The sequence below is a fragment of the Peromyscus californicus genome, unplaced genomic scaffold, assembly GCF_007827085.1.
Source record: "Peromyscus californicus insignis strain IS unplaced genomic scaffold, ASM782708v3 Scaffold_9__1_contigs__length_137607984, whole genome shotgun sequence".
Classification (NCBI taxonomy): domain Eukaryota; kingdom Metazoa; phylum Chordata; class Mammalia; order Rodentia; family Cricetidae; genus Peromyscus; species Peromyscus californicus.
Genome location: NW_026294617.1, coordinates 117,963,918 through 117,989,970, shown reverse-complemented (window position 1 = coordinate 117,989,970; position 26,053 = coordinate 117,963,918). Strand labels below are relative to the sequence as shown.

General features: G+C 36.8%; 1 pseudogene; it reads right to left on the bottom strand.

The window, feature by feature from the left end:
• Nucleotides 1–14,237: 14,237 nt before the first annotated feature.
• On the bottom strand, nucleotides 14,238–14,356 carry LOC128106862 (uncharacterized; annotated as a pseudogene).
• Nucleotides 14,357–26,053: the final 11,697 nt, after the last annotated feature.

Here is a 26,053-nt window from a genome sequence, read left to right as displayed (position 1 = left end):
ATCATTTGAAAGAAGAAACTGGAATCAATTTCCTATAAAAAGGTAATAAATACTGTAATATTTTCTTTTTCATTACAGGCCATATTTTTTGTCCTAGACAATGTTTGAGTGACAAAGATAAGTGATTGAGTGGGTTTTGCGATGGCTTGATCTACTCTTCCTCCTATTGAATATCATGTGACTTCAGGATTTGACTGTTTCTGATGTTTTAGACAATGGTTTCTTTCTTTCTTTCTTTCTTTCTTTTTATTTATTTATTTATTATTTATTTGTAAGGATGGAGTTATCTACAGTCCTTAAGCCTCAATTAAGATGTCTGTTTTTCTTCATTTAGATTTTATTTTCATCTGTAAGTTTTCATTTGTTTTATATTTATTTGATTCATTTTGTAAACATTTTTTCCAAAGGAGAGATGTTTAATAATAAAATTTGCAAGAATACTGGAATCCACTGGTCTCCACTATATATCTTTGAATTGTTACCTGAAGACAAAGTAATTGCAACTTTTGTGTCCTCTCTTTATCTTCCACTCCTTGAGTATGGCCTTACTTCTTTTATGATAATGTTTTATGCATTGGCTTTTCACATAGTGGGCAATAGTCAACATTGATGCCTTTTCTGATCGATCAAACCAGCTTTCTTTGTTGCTCAGTGGTGACAGAATCAGTGATTTTGTTCACATCACTGTCAGACAAAATATTACTGAAGTTTTAGAAAATGTATTTTCAATTCTATTTTAGACTAATTTGGAGATGGGAAGGAAGCTATAAATATGCATTTTGCAAAGCTTCCTGCCCTAAACTATTAGGTATAGAGGCAAGGTTTTATTGCAATTACTTCAGGAAGTTGCTTGACAATTCACATGCACTTCATGCAGTAAAGTTCAGTGTTTGTAAAGTAAGCAGAAGGAAAATTCTTGGTGAGGAATGAAACTTCCCTGTGCTAGACTTCACCCTGGAGAATTCTCACCCTTTAACTGCCAGTCTGTAGCTTTTATTACCCAGGGATTCATCTTCTATCTTTGAAATTCCTACTTAGATATACCATGTTCAGAAGTGTCTATGAATGAGTGCATTAGTACCATGAATATACATGACAATTTACCAGGACAATTTTTTAATGTATGAGAGCTTCATATATTAGTTCAACAGAAGTACCGTTTCTGTAATGAATATTGAGAAGCAGTAAATGACTTGATAAAAAGAATTGAAAGGGACAGGGTTAACAATTTCTGTGGTACCAGCTTGCTAATCTACCAGTCCATTTTTCCAACAGGCATGATCTAACTAATACATTCTAACTTTTTCTGTTCTTAGTGAACATTTCCTCTCTATATAATTCTCAGGAATTAGGTACTGCTCTATTGTTTTATTTCTTTCTTCATCATTAGCTCTTTTTCTAATAGCTATTGGCCTTTTTTTCTGCAAATATCAGTGGTTTCAGTAAGGTAGAGTTACTTGTTGATGGGCTTTGTGCCACACTATTCTTTTAAGAATACTATCTCCTGCCTTATGTATATTATTCATCCATAAGTAGTTTAGCTGTCATAGAGAGATACTCAATCTTAAATCACAATGTGATTTCATATTTATTTCTCTGTGACCAATTGATAATTAACTTTTTTCACTTGCCAGTTTTATTCTTGCTTGTCTATAGAGACTATAAATGAAGTATTTGGAGAAATCTAAAAAACCAAACCAAACCAAACAAACAAAAAACAACAATTGGAATTTGTGCCATTCCAACCAAATTCCAATCTCAAGGCAAAGTGGGAGAGCAGACATTGAAAACTTTCACCAATTACTCTGATGACCCACAAGTCACTCTGATGAGTCACCAAGGTATATATTTTCTGAAAGGTTAAGAACAGTGTCCAGGTGATTCCTACACTGCGTGATGTATTCCTGTCCTGACCTGAGTTATTCTCACTTCTAAGGGTTGAGAGTGATAGTACTATCACTATGTAACTTCTTCAATCTGCACTGATACAGCACATCCGCAACCATGTAGAATTCTTGTTGGTGGAAACATTCTAAAAGTTAAAAACAAGATCTAATCTTACCATGAATTTACCACTTGCCAGGTGTCAGATAATTTACCCCAGTTATCTTTCCACCTTCTCTCTTAGCAACCATAAATAGTATGCATAATTTTTATCAGCATTTTGTAAAAATGTGAACTGAAACACAGAAAGAACTAGTAGCACTCTAAGTTGTCAAAGCCAATAAATGGCAAACTGAACTTAAAATATCTGAATACTGGAGAAATAGCACAGCTAGGGAAATGTTTGCCTAGCATGCCTATGATTTGGGTTCAATCCCCGGTGCCACACTAACAAACAAAAAAAAATAAGAACAAGAAATATTCTCACAATTCAATTCCAGATTGTATTGTTTTATGGAAAAAGAAGTTTACCCTTTTGGACTTTCCAACAGGTGTGATGTAACCCAGCAATTCTGAGGTGTCCATCATTGTGCTTTGTGCAAATATTAAGTAATATCTGCTGCTGGTCACACTGACACCTTATGGGAAGCAAATTTTCTGTTGAAGCACATGCAGAAGCCAAAGCAACAAGTTTGAAAGATCGATCAGGTCTGCGATCATGAACATAATGGAAAGCCGAACATTGCAAAGGTCCATGGAGTCTAAAGAGGGTTTTTCCTCCTCAGTGTATGAGTTTGCGTGAGTTTCCCTTTATCTTTGAAAATATTCATAACACTGGGGGGTTGGGAGAGCTAAGTCTCATGGTAGAACATGAGTCATTGTTCTTTATTGTGCAGCCTGCAGTCAATAGTTATAACTATGGAAGATGAAAGAAACCAAAGCAAATATGAAACAAAATATTTTTGTTGATTCTTTCCAGAAACACAGTGTGTGTAGATTATCAGTCATTATTAGAAAATTCATGATGGTATTCCTGTTACAAATATAGTCATGGGTAAATAGTGATAAGGTAGCAAACTTCAAGGGAGAGAATCGCCATGAGCAGCAACATTAGAAATAGGACTTTAAAATAAGAAAGAAGAAAGTGTATTTCACTATTGAAGAAACCTTCCATGATAGGCAGGAAGTTTTAAGAAGGTAGTTTACAAAAAAGAGCAGAGGAAGCAGCTTGGAGCACTGGTGGTGGATGGAGGGAGAAGAGGTTTGGTTATTACCTTATTAGACTTCAGTTTACACTGTGATTAACGGGATGTTTACTTACGGTGGTTACGAAGGGCTCTTTCGACATTCAAGGTTTAATGATGAATCTGCCAGTAAAAACCCTCTGAGAAAGCAGCATGTAGGATGTTCATTAGAGAGTGGTTTAGAATCTGATGCTGCAATCCGCTGGACCAACAGAGATACAAAAATGTAGGGTCTATTCCAGCAAGCCTTCAGGATCTCAAAGGGGAGCCTTCACCAATGTTTCTCATACCAGAAAGACTGGACCTTTATTCTTGGGTTGTGGTTCGCAACAGAGTGAAAAAAAAAAAAAACCTGCAAGGATATCAGTGTAGGCCTTTATCTATATCTGTCTGTCTGTCTATCTATCATCTATCTATCTATCTATCTATCTATCTATCTATCTATCCATCTGTATTTATTTAGTTTGCCAGCAGTAGGGATAAATAAATCCTCAGTTTCTCAAATGTGACCTGAGTGGGTGATCACAGTGCTGTTTTTTTTCCCTCTGTTATAACAATGTGTCTGAGCACCAGTATTAATTCAATTAAAAACTTGAGTCCACTAAAGCAGAGTCTCTCAGGATGGAGCTCAGATGACTTATCTGTATAAAAATGATTCACAGTAATTCTGCTGATCATCCAGGTTTGCAAACCACTGATCTAAAGGGCATAAGCTACTCTTACAGAGATTCAGAAGTAATTACTCTTTTCTTCCATAACTATACAGCAATCTCACATAGGATACACTGGTTCTTAATGGGCAGAGCAGAGGGATGAGTGAAGAAATCACATTTCCTAAGCTCTTTACTCAAGGAAAGGGCAGATAGGCATTTTAAGTGTGCTCCACATTATAAAAGAACAAAGGGATTAAGCACAATGGGAAGCCCATTAAATTACTAATGCATTCAGAAGAAATTAAAGGTTATGTTCTGTCGATTACAGAATAGACATAGAGATTCATAAAACTGTGTTAATCTATAAAATGTTCATATAGATACATAATGATCTATCTCAGTGGGCAGATGGAATAAATAAAATTAATTTATGATTTTGCAATGCAGGAATGTCTTTAACTGTTGAAATGGCTGATTTATCTGTGGAATTTTCATTATAATATTTGAGAATAGACAGCTCCAGTTTTTATAGGTTGAAAACATGTGTAACAAGATACTTTATTTGGAACTGGGGACTGTTGCACTGATACTGTCGGGAGGATGACTTATGTTAACTGCTTGCTGAGGAGACTTGTCTCTACATGGTCTTTGCTACTGCATGCTTTGTGGCAGCACTCTCACTCCCCAAGCTGCTACTTTAAATATCTATAGGTATTTTCTCCAGAAATGTGATTTCCATTTTCTCCATTTTCTTACCCTTCCTTGTGGATTTCCAGTGGTGTGGTAAAGACTTTGATAGACTAGAATCTATCAGAATGAAGTCATTGCTGAATCAAGAAAGGAGCCCCTACCTGTAAAAATAACAAGAGACTGGCAGCCATTTGTCTCAGGCCTGGGATCACTGGGACTTGCACACAAGGATACTTTGCAATTCTGGAAAGCTGAACAATTCCAGAAGAGTAGCGCTTATGGCCAGGCCAGTTGCTTTATGGAATACTCCAAATCAGATTTCCGTGCAGTGGGAGGAAACAGTTTTTGAAGCATATGTAAAGTTTCCTGTCTGGAATAGGTAGGAGTCAAGATTTTAGTATTTTGACAAAATCTATGCAGGACTTAGAGCATTTCTCTTGTGGGAGCTTCAACTCCTTACCTGAAATCAACCTTCCTCCTCAAAGTACAGTACCCCCCCCCCCTTTTAAATGCAGCTGGAGTGAGTAGGAGGTCATTTTGAAATCATCAACACTGAATAAAATTAAAGTACTTAAGGACTCCTGAATTCAGCCTTGAGCAGCCTCTGAATCCCCATAAATGAGGTGAAGGCAGTTAAAAAGATTTTGCAAAATGCTCTCTGAAGTACTTTCTCACACATGAAGACAACACTTTGAAAAGATAGAATTTGTTTAGTAATCATTGACATGTAGGGCACCAGAATACAAGTGATCTTATTTTTAAGAAAAGGATTATGAAGCCTTCCTGTGCTATTTATGTGAGGCATGCTTGGAAAAGATGCTCACACTTTCTTTTAGGAAGGTAGTTATCACAAGGCTGGTTGGTAGAATAAAGAATATATAAACAATTTTTGTGAACTTAAAGTCTTTTAGAAAATTACTTTTACCATATTTCTAAGTCTGGTGTTAAGAAGACTCAATGAAAATATTTAGAAGACTAGGACTTTTATATAAATTGATAACATTAGAAAACAGGCAAGGAAATCTAATGATCTCAGGATGACCCTCAACTTGTCTTCCTTTTCCTTTACTTTATGATATTACAAAGTCTGGAGAGATTCTAGTTTGAATTTTGAATTAAGGTCTCTTCTTGGGCAGGTGATATGTGGGAAGAGGCAGTCTATGAAGAGCAGTCACAGTGACCCACAATGCCCGGTCATCCACATCATGACAAGGGCAAACAACTCATATTCTACAGTGTACTGTTGGCTGAGCTATAATGTTCTGGTGGCTCAGAGCATTAAACACATTTTCAAGTCAAAGTGTGTTTACTGGAATGTAACCCCATTGTCAGTTGAAGAGAAGCTACGGTCTTGAAATTACTATAGTCACTGTCTTTGTCACGGTCAACATTTTAAGATGCTCTTGTACAAGATGAGCCTTGTGGTGTCCTTCTAAATCACATTTCAATATCAGTTTATATAGCCTATATATGGATACACACTAATGAACAAAGGCTCAGAGAAAGAATTCCAGCCATCCCATCTTGGTTGTTGCAAATGCAAGGGACCTTCACAAGGTTAAACAAGTTCTTAGTTTGAGCATCTAGCATTGTATCTTGGCAAAAGAAAGACAAGTGTTGATCTCAGGTTAACTGGTGTCAATAGGTATATGCCCCTGAGGACACCAGGACAGAAAAGGTGGTGAGTAGACTTTTGTCCCATCACATATAGTTTGGTCCCATTAGAATGATAATTCTCCAAACAAACAAGCAAATAAAAGGAGGCTTTTCAATGCTCACCACTCCCTGAATTTTCTATGGAGCAGCACATCTCTGATATCTTTAAAATCCCAGTGGACATGAAACTAACGACACTCTGAGAAATGGTAGAAATTGTGACTAAGAACAGATATTTTTGAAATAAGTCTCTCTCTGAGTCACTTGGGTACACAAGAACTAAAAACATGGCTGCCACCTGGGAATTCACTTAGTGAATCAAGTTTTCCCAGAGTGCAGTGTTGCTTCCAAGCTCCCAGAAAGTGGCCACTAGTTATAGGATCTGGAGGCTGTGCTTCTGTGTATGACATTCTTTCCTGGAACTCTGATCTTGCCAGGGAGTCAGGAGAGGAAATTCCTGTGTACATAGTGTTCTTTGAAGTACAAGAGATCTCAAAGATTTTCAATGGGTTAATGATACACTGAAAAATTCCATCCATACCTTGCATAAAGTGGTTTGGCTGAAATAGTTGTTTGTATTTAGTCTTAGACTAAAATGCTCCCATTCTTTTTGATGTAATATGAATTTCCCTATACTGCAGTTAATTTTTTGAATTGCAAAATAGGCTCTAGATTTTTTTTTTGTATTCAGAAAACAGTTATTATCATCCACATACATATCCCAGGTCTGATGAACAACAGGGAGCTTTATATTCATTTTTCTACTAAGCACTAAAAAAAAAAAATGGAAATCTCTATCTAGATAATTGCGATTTTAAAAGTTGCAGTATGCCTGGGATGCAAGACTAAATCTTAGCTGGAAAATGTGATTGTAAGAATCACCATTCACATTTTAATAATTTTTTTGCTGTAGTCATTAAGTTACAAGTCATTTGGGAGCAGAGAGTTTTCCAGCTTTATAAACATTAACAGTTTGAGAAAGCTAGTATTAGGAGATGAGAGAAAACCATGAGAGATGACAGCCTTATGCAATGGCAGGTGTTTCTGGTAGAGTTTTAGTTTTAGGTTCTAGTCTCTTTACTTATCTGGTACACTCAGTTGATTGTGAGTATCCCCACATATTTCTCTGTCTTGGCAATTTATCTTTGCATTGCTTTGTCACTGGTATAAATAATTTCTTCTTTCTTTAAGCTGAAATAATCTGCAGGAGAGAATGAGGCATTGCATCATAGGTACACACAATAATTTAGGAGTATAACTATAATTAGTGAGATGACTAGCTAGTAAAATGTGTGAAGAATAAATACAGGATGAGAATATGGCTAGTTGGCACTAAGAGAATGGAAATGACAGAATGGAACCAAGAGAGACAGATAACAGAAAAAATATTTGGCAAGTATTACACATTTTTAAAAAAAGTATTTACATGAGTCCTAGTGAGGATTCAGACTAGAAAGAACAGACTTGACAACTGAACTGGATTAACAAAATAATTCCATTTCCATAACTCTTAAGAAAAAGACTAAGAACTTGATAGATAACTAATGGAAACAGCAAAGACCAAAATAAACAGCATTCCCTGTAATATAAGTAATCTTTAATTTTGCTACATTGGTCTCTGTGTATGCATTTGATGAAAAAAGTGAGTACGCCCTCCCCACATATTATTTTTAGTCTTTGCTTTAGATTTCCAAGTGAAAGTTTGTGAGGATTAGAATGGAAGCTAAAGACAGTTCTCTTGAGAAATTTTATTTTTTAATGCAAACCAATTTAGTTCTACACAATACAGTATTAGACGAGGTATTTCTATTTCAGTGAAGGTGTTGGGAAGGCAGAGACTTTGTGGTAAATAGCTTCAGTCACTGTAAGTCCTAGCTGAAGGACAGCACACACATTTATGTGGGATGGAAAGCACCATTAGTCACACATCCATCTTTTCAGTGACTGAGAGAACAATCCCCATTAGCAACATCAGTTTTGAATAATAAGGGGTAAAATGTATGTATGTCCTTGGAGGTTCAATAATACTGAACACAATACATGTGGAATTTGTAGGTTCCCAGGAAAATTAATTACCCCTTTCACACACTACAATTTGATAGAATATTCCATTTCTTTCTAGCAAGGCATATTACACTATATTCTCATGACCACAACACATAAATAAGAAAAGGAACTGAAAGAGAAAGCATGTAGAAACCAATTAACACTACATACATAAGTAATTTCTATAAATGAACAGATGAAGGAAGGAAGAAATGTTTTCTACTATGACCTTGGAGTAATGTGTCTCCTATATGGTACACAGGAGTCCTGTAGTACTTTTAGTTAAGGCTGTGGACTCTGGCTTTGTTTTTGTTTTTCTTGTTTATAGTTTGTTTGTTTTCATTTGTTTGCTTTGTTTTGAATTTTATTTTTTTTGAGATAGGTTTTCTATGTGTAGCCCTGGCTGTCCTAGAACTTGCTCTATAGACCAGACGGACTTCAAATTCAGAGATCCTCCTGCCTCTGCCTGCTGAGTACTGGGACTATGGTTTTGGGGAGCATGGATTCACCACTTGTTGGCAATGTAGTTCAAATTCATGTTGCTTGTGTAATTAATATATACACATATAGTAATATGTACACACATATGTTTATGTGCTATATCCTAAAGTCATTTATTTTGTGCCTAGGCAGCTTCCATGACTATGGAAGTCCATTGACCCACCAGAGAAGCTTAGTCTAGAAGCGGGGGAGGGGAATTTACATAACTGAGACTGAAATTCAGTGGATAGAGGGAGTCAGTGGATAAAGCCGTCTGTCTTTCAATGACCATATAACAGACAGTTGTAAGAACTGATCTCAGCAAACTTGTAATCCCCATTCACATTGCTTTCCTTCTTTTCCTGCCTCCCTCTTCCCCTATTTCCTTCCTCATTCCTGCAAGCACCTTTCTAATACAGTAATTACATCAGGGTTCTTTTCTCTGGCTGTTTTCAAAGGATCTTAAACTGACATAGTAGTGCTTTGCCTATTAATCTCACTGATATTTCTATGTGAGTATGGAGACAAAATAAAATTCTTCAAGCTGAAGGAGAACTAGAGATGACTACAAAACCAAGAAATTTTAACTCATAGTAATGGGTCTATTTCACTTTGTATTTTATATTTATGCAAAATTGTAGCTCACATAAGTATTGACAAATGAATCAGTCATTAAGAATTTTCTGAATCACAGAAAACCAATTACTCTTATCACTTTATGTATGTTTATATTATTCATAAGTGTGTAATCATCACCTCTGTAAATCAACACCATCCCTCAATTAAATAGACTAAATCAAAGAAATTGGTAGGATGAATGAGTTTATTCAAAACAAGGATAGCAATTTCTAAGGTCTGATTTCAATGCACTAAATATCTTAGTGTGAGAAGCTGTATTTATTCATAAATGTCACACATCATTTAAATTTTCATTTTGTGGGAAATTTTGTTAAGGAATATGTGAAAGAAGTTAATACCTAAAATGGACACAATAAAATTATTCCTCATGAAGGGCTTAGGAGATGGCTCAGTCAGTAGTGTGCTTACTGAACAAGCATGATTCGGGATCCCCTACAACTTCACAAAAAGCCAGGTGTATTGGTACACATCTGTAATCCCAGCACTGGGGAACTGGAAAAAGTGGAGAAAATCCTTGGGCTTACTGGCCAGCCAGTCCTGCTGAGTCAGTGAGTTTAAGATCAGTGAGAAATCCAATCTAAAAAATAAGGTGGAGAATATTTGAGCACAACATTTGACATTGTCCACTGGCCTCCGTACACGTATGCATGCACATGAAGATGCAGTCGTCACGAGTTCAATGCTATCAACTTCTTTTATTATATGTCCTAAAAGTTGCAATTAGTAACAAAAAAGAATTTGGAAGAAAAGTCTGCTCGACTTACATAAATACATTAAAATACTAGGAAACCACATAAGTCATGTTCAAAGGTAATTGTTGAAAATATTTTTCTAAAATGAAAGTTTTTATAATGGAGGAAAATTCTAGAATAAGATTGCATATTTTTAACTTAAAAATAACTGCTGATATTAGATGAAATTCAGATAGCTATAAAATTAACCACTTAAGAGCAGAAAAGTGAAGGAGATTTGCTACAGTCACCATGCTGTGCAACCTCCACGTCTGTGCAGCTCCAAAGCATTTCATCAGGAAATGTGACAGGAAAGCTGGATCCTCCCACATGCCCCAGGCAACCAATTTGCACCTTTTCTTCACCAATTCTTCTTTTCTATGCAGTGCTTTATCACCATTTCTTTAAAGAGGCAGACCTGAAAGTTAAATGAAGTGTAATGTGCAAGGAAAAGTCTATAATTTCTTATCTTAGCTCCTGGGGAAAATGTATGTTCAGACTGAAGATTTTAAAGATAAATGTAACTTATGGATGCATATATAAGAACTAAGCTTCCAATAATAGCTTTACATTTTTTCATTAAAAATTATTTTATTGTAGTAGGAAAACATCCCATGAGAACATTCCTATCAAAAACTTCTAGGTGTATAATACATGTTGATTGACTCCAGTGACAATGTTGCCCTAGCAGATTTGTAGAGATTAATAATATTATCTAAGTGAAGGTGATTTATTCTTCCTAGAATAGTATCTCCCAGTTTCACCCATGCTGCCACATAGTGTAGAGTCTCCTACTTGGTTAATGTTCCCCAGTTCTCCACTGTACATTGTTCCATTTTAGGCATTCTCCTGCAAACTAGAACACAGAGATGTTTGCACATCTTAAATATTGTGACTAGTAGTGCTACAGTAATCCCATCTGAGATCTTGATTCAATCTTTTGGATAAATTCTCACTGGTGCAATTGCAAATTATAGAGTAATTCTATTTTCATATGTTTAGAAACCTCAATTCTGTTTTTCCACAGTAGCTATATCATTTCACAAGTCCATCAGTAGTTTGCAAAGATTTCAATTTCTTTGAATATTTTACTAACACTTTTTGTCATCTATCTTTTTCTGATAATAGCCATTCTGACGAGTGTGAGGATGAATCTTACTGTGGTTTTGATTTACATTTCCCCAGACACAACTGATAATGAATATTTTTGCACATACCTGTTGGTCTTTTCTATGGCTTCTTTGGAGATATAATACTTAGACTTTTTTTTAAATCAGGTTGTTAGGTGGTTTATTTTCTCTTGAGTTATAGCAGTTTGCCATGTATCTAAGAGATTAACCCCTTAATCGACACATGGTATACACATATTTCCTCTCTTAGTGCAGGTTGCCATTTAACTCTGATTAATGTTTCCTTTGTTGTACAGAAAGTTTTAGTTTAATATAATCTTACTAGTGATTTTGTTGTCATACTTATGAAATTTTATTAATCCACAGAAATAAAAATAAGTCATCTGTGTTTTATATCGTTGTGATAAGGACAGCATTAAAATATGCTTTCACAAACCACGCCCGCACACTTAACTGCCATACAAGGAAGTTTTGGGGGCTAACAATATTGAAGTAGACAATAACTTGAGTGAGCCTTGCAGAGAGTATACTCTCTACATGCATGCCTTCACTGCACAGTGAGTGACTTCCAAAAGTGTGACAGTCCAGTTGCTCAATAGAATGGAATCTCTTCTGTGAAAAGTTAAATTCAACTAAAATTAAAATAGTTCTTTCTTTCCCTCCTGTCCAGGAGCCGCCTACCAGGCCAGAATATGACCATTTGTCCACACAGCTTAGACTTTTTGATGGAACTTCATTGGCCCAAATGGTCCTGGCCAACTGCTGGTGCCATGAGGCTCTATGAAGAGCTACACTGTGGGTGGAACCTGGATGGGACCAGGGCCTTGTGCTCAGTGGCTTGCAGGCTTGCAGCCTGGCAAGACAGGCTTTCTGGAAGGCTGACATGAAGCAGGTTTTTCAGGAACTGAGGGAGACTCTTGAATTCTGCTGTCCTCCTTATGGACAAGAAGCGTTCCAGCTGAGGACTCACACCTCATCATCCATCTCTGATCTTGTCATCTTTGATATAGCACCTGTTATAGTTTAGTGGTGTTGGTTTTATTGGGAAAAGGGAAGTGGAAAGGTATAGAGATCTGCCTCTGGGGAGGAGCAGCAGGAAAGAGATGAATGGTCAGAACTCGCTTTTAAAGGGGGCTTAGTGCATGGGCACAGAGACTATGCAGCCAGAAGCCTGTGCAGAGACTACGTGGTGGTGACATAGCACATGAGCATTGACTTAATAGTGATACAGCGATCGTAGGACCCTGGACTGGCCAAGTAGCTGCCTGAATGTTAGCAAGTACATGTACATAGGGGGTGCTTTTAGTGGGTGCAGGTAAGAACCCTGAGGGCGGGCCAGCATAATGTCTGAATGCTAACAGTACCAACAACTCCTTCCTAATAAGCAGACTCTTTGAATTTTGTAGAAAAAAAAAAAACAATGGTAAACATTTATATCAGGGTTAGTTCTCATTAGTTCTCAGTAGAAGCTAGTGTGGAGACCAGAATAGAGACCAGAAATTATAGGCAAGATTCCTGGTTGGTGTAGTGCAGAGTCAGTCAATGTGAACGGGACTCCAAAGAGTAGCTCTACATCTGTAAGTACTAGTAGGCTCTGGGTGTTCACAGAAGTTGCTCACAGACTGAAGCTCTGCTTTGTTTAACATTTTAAACATTTCCCGAACTTTTGAGATTATGCAGATTTTGAAGTTTAGTAGTTGATCTCAGTAACTGTGACAGGGGTTCTGGTAAGATAATGTGAGTATTCCTGAAAAAGGACAGGAATTCCTCACATTCTCACATCTGGTGTCTGATGAGGTCACACACTCTCTAGATATATAGCAAAATGCATATTATTCACATGGCAGCCTATGCTCATGTTTGGAATCATTTTAAATCATGTAACAGTATGAAAATACTGTGAAAAATTATTATGCCAGAAAACTGGATAATTTGATAAAAATGGGTAAATTGCTACAAACACACAATCCATTAAGACTAAATCTTGTAGGAAAAGAATGTGTAGGTATTCTGTAATAAAAGTGAAATAAGCCATATAAAACTTCTCAACAACAGTTTCCAGAGTGTAGTCTCTCCAAAAATATTCTTCATTTGAATGTTACTGAAAGTCAATTATATTGAAGAAAAATTTTCTTTATTAGGAAATGTAATTATCAAGGAATATTTAAGAGAGAAAAAAATGTTAATTTGGAAATTTTACTATTATATTTCAAAAAGTTTCATAGTGGCCAAAATTTTTACTTAACCCATAATTAACATTGAATGTAGTTGAAAAGTACCAATAAAGAATCAATAGAACATGCAATTGCATGCTTATTTGGAAGCAATGTGTATTTACAAATGTGAAGTGATCATTACAATTATATATAAATGTTGGTTTGTGGTAAGCAATTAGAGAAGTGAGGCTTCAGTTTGGGAGCTATTCATATTTTTAAGGTAACATGCTCTTATATTATGCCTACTTGAAAACATCAGTGGTCTTATGAAGCTCAGTTATTATCAGTGTATACTGTAATTCAAAAATTCACACTATATTGATTCATAGTTTGTACTCAAGTGATTGAATTATTTCTTTTATTTGGTCAACCTTGGTCAACCATTTACGACTTCTGGTAACACAGTATGGATTTTTCTGCATTTCTATACTGATGCTAAATATATTACCCTAAGCCAACTGTGAAGAGATTGCATCAGTTGGCTATAAAAAACAATCACATCTCTGTGACATCACAGGGAAAAGATGTTACTTTGTCCATCCATTAGGCCTTTTAGGTCATCTGATTTGTAGAAAAGCAACAAACTATTTACTATTTATTCCGCAGTTTACAGTGTCAGGTAAATGTTATATCTATATCTTTTTTATCTTCATTTCTTATTTACAGCGTGGCATCTTATATAATTACTAAAAGAATAATGTATTAGTATACATGTAGGGTTTATTTCAGCTAACTTATTTCTTCCTGAGTACAGAAGATGAAAGGTATCTTGCTTATGTGTATTAAAGAGCTCCAAAATAATATCTAGAATCCAGTGAAACCAAAGAAAAGAGGCAGCAGATGAGGTCTGTACTGAGTGTGTGCAATAAGAGGGTGCATTATTTGGGGAATTCAGATGAAATTTTAAAATTTTTGAGTAAGTATTTTTATTTAAAAATATGCCTAAGGATTTTACACTTGATCTTAGCCAAAAGGCCGAGAAGCGATGCCTAAGGATTTTAATAATTTCCCTTAAAAATAAATTCTCTGCATCCCAAAACATTTGTTTCCTAGCACTCAACAATTAAATTATTTGTTTGCTCTGCTATCATTTAGCATCTATTGATCAATCTATCTAGCTACTTACCTATCTGTCTATCATCTATCTATCACCTATCTGTAGTCTACTTAATCCACTAAATTATATGGGTAACATAAGCCAGATTAATATTGCTTATTATCTTTCTTCAATATGTCCTATGTTGAAGTTAATTTGAAAAATCTTTTTTTTAATGTTGGCCCATGGCACACTTGGACACCAATATACATGGTCATTGTTGTAGAATATTATTTTAAGGTGTGTTACCTTTGTTTATGCTCTGGAACATTTGTTTAATGATGCAAAGATGTGTGTGATTAAATAAAATTCATCTCAGGTCACGAGGCTGAGTCAGCAACTAGCTGACAGGAAGTGGTAGGGAGGAGCCATGTGGAGATGGGCTTTTAAGGAGGGGTGAGGAGAATCAGGAGGGCTTTTTGGAGGATGCAAGCAAGGAAAGGAGGTGAGCTACTTGCTATTCAGCCTCTATGAGGAGCAGAATTCTGCCTTAACCTTTGTATCTTGAGTTCCTTAGAGGGACATAGATTTAGATAAGCTTCCTTTGTAGTTTTGAAAGAGTCAGTGCCTGAGGTAACAGAATTCCCTCCTGGCAACTATGGCACTTGCAGCCTAACTGCTGCTGGTAGCAGCAGACTTGCTGTTGCTATTTTGGACAGCCTTGGCTTAAAAGGCAGCAACAACTAAAAAAACCAAAAAGGACAACAGGTCATTTCAGGTGTAAGTCTACAATATAAATTTTAAGATCACTTCAGACATTGTCTTCACCCTTACAGTAATAGTAGCTACAACATAATCAATCACCTAAGATTTGTAAAGATATAAATTGAGCTTAAGGTTTTTCAGATCTATTACTCAATAAAACTACTTTGAATTCTAATTTGTTTTTAAAATGTACAGAGTATAATTTCTTGTTTGGTAAGTAAAAATTTTGGTTTATATAAAATTTCACTGAAATTTATTACTATATGTTTTAGTTTTCAGTTGTCACTTGCTCATATTTAAATTAAAGAGTGAGTTCCTTGAAATAACAGTTATCATAGATAGTTGTGCATTTAATATATTTATCTTTTAGATAATGGTGGACATAAACAAAGACACATCTCATGTAATGAATTTGATATGGATGGCACCATAACATGTTTACTAAACTAAGAAACAACTAAATTAGAAAAAGCTGAAATACTTTCGGAACTTTTTACATATAGCTCCATGTCTTGAGTTCAGTTTATTGTTTAAAATGAACTTCAAGCAGGTACACAGATGCCTTTGTAATAGAATATAGAACACATGGAATCCTTTACCATACTTAAACATAGATATCACACTGAAATGTTAATAACAACTTTACCTTGTTCTTGACATACTAAAATGATCTTTTACTTACAAAATGAACACATTAAATTCATGCAAGTAAAGAATACTAAGAATATTAATACGGACTTGTTTCATTTCTAATACTTGATCACTAGAATCTTTAAACCTCTACCACTCTCCTCCCATTCTGTTGCACACCGCAGCATGTCCATTACACCTTGGTGGTACTGCTGGAACTTGGTGGTAACTCAATCATGAAAGCCCTGACCTAGCCATTGTGATCTTCACTCAGCCTTAAGGTATTCACTAACACTCTAACCCCATGGTAGCCTCCTTTCTCTGCTTTTGCCATCAATTTTAAACCTATTGTAAGGCTGTGTGTGCTCCATGAAAGCTTCATTGTATAAGTGGTTATTCATTTTGTACTGCCTTGGTTTGGATGTGCCAGTTTAGATATTCAAACCAAATGTTTGGGGGCCATGTGTTCTTTATCTCTTGAAAGTAGGTACAGTAAGCTCATGATTTCAATGAAGAAGCACACTGAAACTGGTCAGTATGGGCACCGTGTAGATATGCAAGAAATACCTTCTGACCCAAAGACACTAAGCATAGAAAATGTCAATTACATGCAGCTAGGATATGTTTAATTTGGAATACAAAGCTCAACATTATATATAAGACAAAATGAAAATATAGATGTAAATTTAAAATAAAGTGGTTCTTTGGAGTATTTATATAAAGTATAGACACAGAGAGTTTGTTGCTGAAAGGTTTTACTTGTGAATACTAGCTACTTAACTACTTAAATAAATCTAGGTGTTAGAAAATCTCTAAGCATCCATGACGGGGAACTAGGAAAACATTTTCTATCTGCTAAAACTGTAAGAAATCTAAACCTCTTTGTGATGACACATATTTCACTTTGTTTTATTGTCTACTGTGTGTTGTCACTTCATCCATCAAGTCTTTTAGCTCAGCATTCAGTCATTGCTTGACAGATATATGAATATGTATCTAAACTTGTTCTATTTCTCTGTCTCTGTCTCTGTCTTTCTCCTTCTTTCTCTATTTCTCTTTGTCTCTGGTTGTCCTTCACACACACACACACACACACACACACACACACACACACACTCACTCACCAAGTTTTACTCAACAACTAACAGTATGCTACTATTATCTATCGACCATGTCTGCAATGTTGAATAGGTTGGATGTGGTGTGAGTCTTGGTATTATATTACAATGTATTATCATAAATTGATAGGTAAGTTTATAATTAAAATACTTTGTGATACATGCTAATCTAAGAAAGAACATTTTTAAAAAGTACCAGGTCAAATGTAGTAATTGTGAAATGCTCTTTTCTGAAAAGAGGTTGAGAAAGAAAATGTCAGTAGCAGTGAGCATTCCATGTAAAGGTGACATCATCAGTAAGACTCAGGGAAGTGTGTCTCTTTCCTAACAGCTCACACATTGATAAACATAAAAAAGAAAAAAAAATGATGCATAAAGTGGGTTTCTTTTAGAAGGATAAATAAGGGTAGAGTTATTATTTCTAATGTGGGTAGGGAAATTCAAACTGTATCCCAAATTATAAAGTAGTATGAGGGCTGCTTAGTCTTTGTCAACTTGACACAAGTTAGAGTAAATTGAGAAGAGAGAACTTCAGTTGAGGAGTTTCCTTCATTACATTGGTCTGTGGAGCATTTCTTGATTAGTGATTGGTGAGAGAGGGCCCAGCCCACTGCTGGGGATGCCACACTTGGGCAGGTTAGTCCTCGGTTGTATACGAAATCTAGCTGAGCAATACATGCTGATGAAGGCAGGAAGACACCCTACCCCGTGGTCTCTTCTTCAGGTCCTGCCTTCAGGTCCTGCCTTCAGCTCCTGCCCTAACTCCTTTCAAAGATGGACTGTGACATCACAGTGTGAGTCAAACAAACACTTTCCTACTTTCAGAGGCTTTGGGTCAGTGTTTTGTCATAACAACGTAAAGACTGACCAATACAGTATGCATTAGTTTGCTTTACTTTTTGTTAATACAAATACATTAGGCATGCAGAGTTTACAAAGAGCTTCACATGTGTCACAATTCTGGAGACTCAAGGTCATTGCTTTGAAATAAGCTTGGGTCTAGTGAAGATCTCATTGCTGATGGCAGGAACATGTAGAAGATTACATCACCAAATAGGAATCGAGATGATGGCTCAGTTTAGGCTCACTCATAAGGCCTCAGTCTTTCCAAAACATACAGGTGTCATCAGAACTTTTCTAATCCTTTTTAGGGATATTTCCCCAGAAACCCTAAAAGTCCACATTTGACACTCAAAGGTCAAGCCTCCAACACATCATGGGGGAAACAATCTTTGTTGAAACCTAATTGTGGCAGTACTAAAAGAACATTAAAATTGCTTCTTATATTTAACAATTTCTTTATTGAATCTTTGGGAATTTCACATCATGTACCCCAATTTGGCTTCCCTCCCAGTCCCTCCATATCCTCCCCTCCCCCTGCAATAGCTCCCCAAATGAAAATTAAAAAAAAATCTAACCAAACCAATCAGAACAAGCAAAAAAACCAAACAAACAAAATCAAAAAGAAAAACAAACAACAGCAACAAAATAACAAAATAAACCATACCTCTTTACTCCTCCGTCTTTCCTGCCTCTTCAACACCTCTTCATTCTTTCTGGTGACATTGGGAGCTGCAGTGTGTCACACAGCATACTTTTTTGTCCAATCAGCTTTCTTGCAAATGTTATTGCAATGAGTCATTGGTCTGGTTCAAGGCCTCTGGTTTCTGATACACCATCATTCCTGGATCCTAATGGAAACTCCTCTCAATGATTCCTAGGCCACCCCAACTCATGGAGATCCTGCAGTTATCATACCACAAGACCAGTTTCTTCACGAGCTCCAGAAGGTCCTAGATGGGTTAGATATTAGGGTGGGCCAAATCCAGGCCCAGCTGTGGACCTTGGTGGTGGTAGAACTGGTCAATGAGAGCCAACCCTTTTAGGCAAGGAATGGAGCCAGCTCCCCTATGCTCATGCCACTCCTCTACCAGTGGTGAGAGGTTAGACCATCTTCCTGATTATGGGAGTGGAGGGTGAGGGTGAGGAGGTCCTTTCCCATGAGAGTCAGGGCAAGCTCTTTTGCTGCAGCATCTATTGAGGGGCAGGGCCATGTGAAAGGCCAGGGCCAGCTTAGCATGGTCCCATAATTTCATCACTCATGGTTCCCATGGCTCCCTGAGGCTACACAGTGTAGTTTGAAAGTTTTCCTGCCTGGCCCACAGTCAGGACAAATCTCTCTCACCTGCCAGTCCCACAGCCGCTCAAACCCAACCAAGTAAACACAGAGACTTATATTGGTTACAAACTGTATGGCCGTGGCAGGCTTCTTGCTAACTGTTCTTACAGCTTAAATTAATCCATTTCCATTAATCTATACCTTGCCACATGGCTCATGGCTTACCGGCATCTTTACATGCTGTTTCTCATCATGGCAGCTGGCAGTGTCTTTCTGACTCAGCCTTCCACTTCCCAGTTTTTTCTCCTCCTTGTCCCGCCTATACTTCCTGCCTGGCCACTGACCAATCAGCAATTTATTTATTGACCAATCAGCAACACATTTGACATACAGACCATCCCACAGCAACACAGGCCACAGATATCAACATAGACCCCAGCTGCAGAGGGACCATGGACTCTTGGCAGCAACTGGGGCTCAGACAACATCCTGGCTCCAGGTAGAAACACATACCACTCAGATCACATTGCCTCTGGACATCAACAAGGCCATGGGTTGCAGTGCTGACCCTGAGCTTCCGTGTAACCTTTGGTGCAGTACAGACTCAGGTTGTAGAATGAACAACCCAGACATGGTCCTCCACAGCAGCCGCGTGTGGATGTCACCATTGTCCCAGGTGGAAGTGAAAGCCAGACAGATCAGCATGGCCCTAGCAGCAGTGTGGCCCTTAGACACTACCATGCCCCAGATCTTGGACATACATATGGTCTTTGATGGTAACAGGAACCTCAGACATCAATGTAGCTATTTGTAGCCATTTGTAGTTTTTTTGGTCCTGCCTGGCCCACAGTCAGGACAAATCTCTCTCACCTGCCAGTCCCATAGCCACTCAGACCCAACCAAGTAAACACACAGAGACTTATATTATTTATAAACTGCATGGCCATGGCAGGCTTCTAGCTAGCTGTTCTTATACCTTAAATTAACCCATTTTTATTCATCTATAAGTTGCCACATGGCTTGTGGTTTACCAGTATCTTAACATGTTGCTTCTCATGGCACAGCTGGCAGTGTCTTCTCACTCAGCCTTCCTGTTCCCAGAATTCTCTTCTCTGTTTGTCCCACCTATACTTCTTGCCTGGCTACTGGCCAATGAGCATTTTATTTATACAGAGCGATAGCCACAGCACTTCCCCTTTTCTTTTTTTTTTTTCAAAAAGGAAGGGTATAACTTTTACATAGTAAAATTACATATAACAAAACAATTATCAAGCAAGAATAACAGTTACAATATCTAGTCTATTTGGCAAAATTAAACAAGATATCCTATTTATCCTATATTTGTGAGTCTAAGGTTTTATATCTATCTTATCTTTTATCATAACTAAGGAAAATTATAACTATCTAGTCTTTAACTACATCAAAGACCTCCGAAGGATATAATATTACCTGAGAAATGGGAGACAGACACAAGCAACTTTTGGGAGTCTTGCTAGAGTAGACAGAGACAGCTGGCAGCCTGAACAGTCATCCAAAGTTCTTCTGTAAAGTTGGGGCATCTGTCTTCAGCCTACAGGTCTAGAGTCTCCCTGTCATTTTTTTTTTCTGTGTCCTGTAGAATGTCTGGCAGTTTCCTCTGCAAAGCAGGAACCTGAAGGACCATTTTGCCAAGCAATGTTCAGTGGTCACCTTCCTATGGGTCCTGCATGTCCAGTCAATCAAGCAGTCCAGGCAAGAGCAGTTTCTTGCCCAAATGGCTATTTTTTGTCAAGAAGAAGATAAACTCTATATAGAGTGTCTTCAATGCCTATCCTCCTCTCTGAAGTAAATCCAGTGCTGCCAGGAGCAGACATGTCTCACTATCCAGAAAGTCTAAATTTTTAAAAATATTTTAAATGCCATATTCTGTAGGTCTTTGAAGTGTTTGAAGATTGCTTATCTACCTGAAATATATCTATGTATACCTAGAAAACTTAACATGACTATAAGTTGGACTATCATAGAAGACTATTTATCTGTATTTCTTAATTATCCATTACAATCTAAATGAGTTACATAAACATAATACCTCAAACGAGAATAGAAATATATATATACAGTATATATATATACAGTAAAACAAAATTAAGTTTAAACTTGTATCAATAAACAAAAATCCATAGCAATGTAAAACATTGTAAACAAGTTGCTCTTTAAAAGTAGATTTAATAATCTACCCTTTCATCCTACCAAATCTATATCATATCTCTCTTTTTTTTTAGAAAGAGATTGAATTTATATTTAACCTGTTTTAAATAAAAATATTGTGGGTTTTTTTTTTTTTTTTTGTCCCACACCAGAGGGCTCTTTTGATATGGGAAACAAGAATCTCTTAACCTTTCTTTTTTAATAGTATGTTTGGGTTTAGAGAAAGAGTGAGCCAATTCCATCTCTAAAGCCAGCTTGGTATATTTGGGAATTTGGGTGTAGATTTTTTACTACTTTCTGTTGGAAGGGGGCAATGTATCTTATGGGGACACAAAGAAAATTTTAGGATTATGGAGTATTCCATGAGGGTGTATCGTTTGAGCCAGTTGCCTTGAAATCGTTTTGGATGTTGGATCATCTGGGCCATGGTGTCATTAGAGACCTTTTAAGGGGTCTTGGCTGGTCAAACTTGATATATCTTAATCTGGAACAAATCTATAGTCTCTTGTTTTCTGTGGAAACAAAAGCAGAGCCTCCTTTTTAAAGCAACATATCCTTAGATCCAAATTTTGAAGTCAAGGTATCTTTAAAATATACATATTTGCTTAACTCAACACCTTTTATAATTAAAATTTTTGTAGTTAAAAATCCCAAAGACAACATAATCTAGATTTTTTGTGTAATATCTATCTTTATGTGGCTTATTTTTTATATTACTTTTACTGTCTCTTTAAAGACTTTATTTTTAAAATCTATTTTTATATAACTATATATATTTTTTTCTTTTAAGCCTACGTATATTTTCACACAAATTGTAAAGCATTTAAAGTTTTATTCCATTTGAGTCTGTCTTATTTTGAATCTATTGTTTTAAACTGCAGTATTTGTAAGACTGGCTAGTAGCTCATGGCTCCGCCCACCTCAGCTTCCCAACATTGTTGTGGTACATTTACCACCAGCTCTGGGAGCCATCAACTCTCAGAAACAGTGGGTCTATGCTTTTATCAAAGCAGTGTGTAGCCCAGAAATCTCTCTCTTCTTTTTAAAACTAGCAAAAATTATATTTAACACACATTATAGTGCTCAGCTTAGAGACACCTCTGTGTAACATAGCATAGGTCAAGCCCGCATGCCACAAAGAACCCGCCATAAGTAGTTCAAACCTGCAGGCTGCCACTAACTTGAGAGAGACAACTAGGAAGATGTTTTTAGTTCTGTTTTAGAATCTTTTTTTTTAGGTTTTAGTTGGAAACTCTTGCCCCACATTGGGCGCCATTTGTAGCTGGAGTTTTCTCCAGTCCTGCCTGGCCCACAGTCAGAAAAATCTCTCTCACCTGCCAGTTCCATAGCCATTCAGACCCAACCAAGTAAACACACAGAGACTTATATTATTTATAAATTGTATGGCCGTGGCAGGCTTCTAACTAGCTGTTCTTATACCTTAAATTAACCCATTTTTATTAATCTATAAGTTGCCATGTGGCTTGTGGCTTACTGGTATCTTAACCTGTTGCTTCTCATCATGGCAGCTGGCAGCATATCTCTGACTCAGCTTTCCTGTTCCCAGAATTCTCTTCTCTGTTTGTCCCACCTATACTTCTTGCCTGGCTACTGGCCAATTAGCATTTTATTTATACAGAGAGATATCCACAGCACATCAACACAAACCCTTGCTACAGAAGGTCTGTGAACCTAGACATGGCCCTCAGCTTCACCTCTGACCTGGACATCACCATGGCATCTGGTAGCAATACAGGCCACTCAGATTTGCATGGCTCCAGTTGTGGCATGTCCCTCTGCCACCAACATGGATTCAGGTGGCTGACTGGATCCCAGGCATCCACATGGCTATCAGTGGCAACATGGGCCAAGGGCTTCAACACAGTCCCTGATTGCCAATCGGACTACTGACACAGACATGGTCCTTGGTAGCAGCCTGAGTCTAGATGGCACCATAGCCCCAGGTGATGGTGCAGGCCACTCAGACCAGCATAGGCCCATGGCAGCTCACTCCTCAGACACCAACATGGCCCCAGCTGGCAACCCAGACCTGGGGAATCCAAATGACCCTCCTGGCAATAGGAACCAAGGACATCAACACAAACCCTGGCACATGGCCCTCATAAGAGTCTATAAGGGTTAATAAACTGGGGGGGGGGGGATAGACAGGAAGAGGATATTGAAAGCTCACCATTAGAGAAGCATGTATTAAACCATCAGGAAGGGGCAATATTCTCTTTCAATTTACCATACTAGATCTCACTGGGAAAAGAAAGTTTAACATTGCAATGTGTGAAAATTAATCCAGACATCCTAAGTAGAAGACATTCTAGGCTTGTCAATAAATGTGACAAAGAAACTAAAAAAGGACTGTCCCCAAAGATACAAAACAAAGAAGACCTGGACACTTTTCAAAGTAAGTGAAATGTGAATTTTAAAAAGAGAAGTGCTGGGCGGTGGTGGCGCATGCCTTTAATCCCAGCACTTGGGAGACAGAGGCAGGTGGACCTCTGTGAGTTGGAGGCCAGCCTGGTCTACAGAATGAGTTCCAGGAAAGGCAAAAAGCTACACAGAGAAACCCTGTCTCTAAATAAATAAATAGATAAATAGATAAATAGATAAATAAATAAATAAATAAATAAATAAATAAATAAATAAATAGGAAAACAAACTTAAAAAAGAACTAAAGAATCTTCCATGCCTTGGCTCTTTCCTCTGCTTGGTTGGCCAGGAATGATGATGTCATTCATCATCTCCACATCAGCTTCTGGGTTAAATGTTTCAGAAATGCTAACAGCATCAGGAGGACATTTCTTCTTCTCTTAAGATCAGTAATGGCTAATTTTTCTATGGTGAGGGAACAAATGTGGAATTCTAAAGAGATGTTGCTCCATACAGATTATACTGTTTATTGCTTTCAGATGTCAAAAAAGATTAAAGTGGACTACCACCAAGTCACAAAATGAATCACGAAAGAACACAGACATGTCAATCTTAATGTCAGGCAGCTCCACAACAGATCAGCCCCCTTAGGAAATAGATTCTGGTTAGAAAACCACAAAACAAACACACAGAGGTTGTTGCACCAGGAGACTTTGTTTCTCTGTTTAAGGGGATTATAACATGCAATCAGCAAATTTATGATGTGAAATCTTTAGTTTCCATTTTCCTTTCATTTGATTGTCTGTGAGCTTGAATTTATATCTTCTATTAGTATGAAAAGTGCCGTAAGACTGGGCAAAGCCACTTTAGCCTGAGGCCCCTTCAGCAATACATCTGAATTTCCAGATACCGAGGCTTTAAAATGGATGTGAAAAGAGAACTGAAGGCAAAAGAGAAAGCATATGTAAGTCAGATAAAGGCTTTAACAGACACAAAGTAGATTCATTTATAATGCTAGGAAAGAAGGTAGACTACTACATGGAACATGTTTCATACGCAATAAAATCAAGGAGTAAAATCAATTTCCTAAAAAATTTGACAATTTTTATGTTCATTTTTAATAAGAAAATTAACTTTAAAATTTGACAAAAGCTTAAAGATAGAATTACATTATCAAGGTAAATTTCTACCAGGCACCAAATTTTGTAATTCAATTCCATCTCTAGAGTGAACAAAATAAGCAGAATGAAATAGGACAAAATCTTAAAACTATTGAATGAATTACTTTTGATGTAAAATGAAATTCATGTATCAGTGGATTTTTAAAAAATGATTGGGATAACTTCAGTGTACTTTGAAGAGTAAATCTAGATCACATATCAAGTGAAGTTCAGCTGGACTGAAGTCCTTAAAGAATAACATACACTGTGTGTCTTCTGGCCTTGGTATGTATGACAGGGGAATTAGATTATTCTTAATGTGAAATTAATGATGGGGGACCTCCACACAGTACCCCAAACCCAAACATGTATCCAGAAGTTTCTCCTATCCTGCCTGGCCTTGTGGTTGAGATAAATCTCTCCCACCCATATGTTGCAGCCACTTGTAAAATAATCACTCAGAGGCTTGATATTATCTTCAAACTGTATGGCCTCTGACAGGCCTCTTGCTATCTAGCTCTTATATCTTAAATTAACCCATTTCTATTAATCTATGTTTTGTCACGTGTTCTGTGGCTTATGATCTCCTTCGGTGGCTGCTGGTGTCTCTTCAGACTTCACCTTTCTCTTTCCTGTCTTTATTCTTTCATACCTACCTCCAAGCTGCCTTGCCATAAGCCAAAGCAGCTTATTCATTAGCCAATAGGAACAATATATATTCACAGCATACAGGAAGACATCCCACAGCACAAACACACAGAATGAATGACCACATAATAAACTTTAGCATGGCAAGTTAAAAAATTCAAAGTATAATTTGTCAAACATCATTAGTAATAATTGAAATGGAACATTGAACATAGGTCGTTAATATTTTTATTACAAGAAAATATACTAATGTATTAATAACTTATGAAATAAAAACAAAAATAATTTTAAAATGATATTTTTAAAATTAGCAAAATATATAGTCCTTTCAAATGTAAATTTATAATAATTAAACTGAACTGAAGAGAGATATTAGTGACTAAGTGAAATACAAATACATTAAATGATTCATTTTGTTACTAATTCATATGTTTTATTGATTATACATTTTAATTGAACTTTATCTTTACCCAACTGACAATTTTACTGTCGTTTTTTTAACTAAACAAATGAAAACAAGAATATTTTTAATATTTTAGTTGCCACCAGAATATTAAGCATTAAAATATAACTGGAAATAACACATCTTGATTTCTACAAGGATTAAGATAAAAGAACAGTGTAGTTGGAAGTATCACT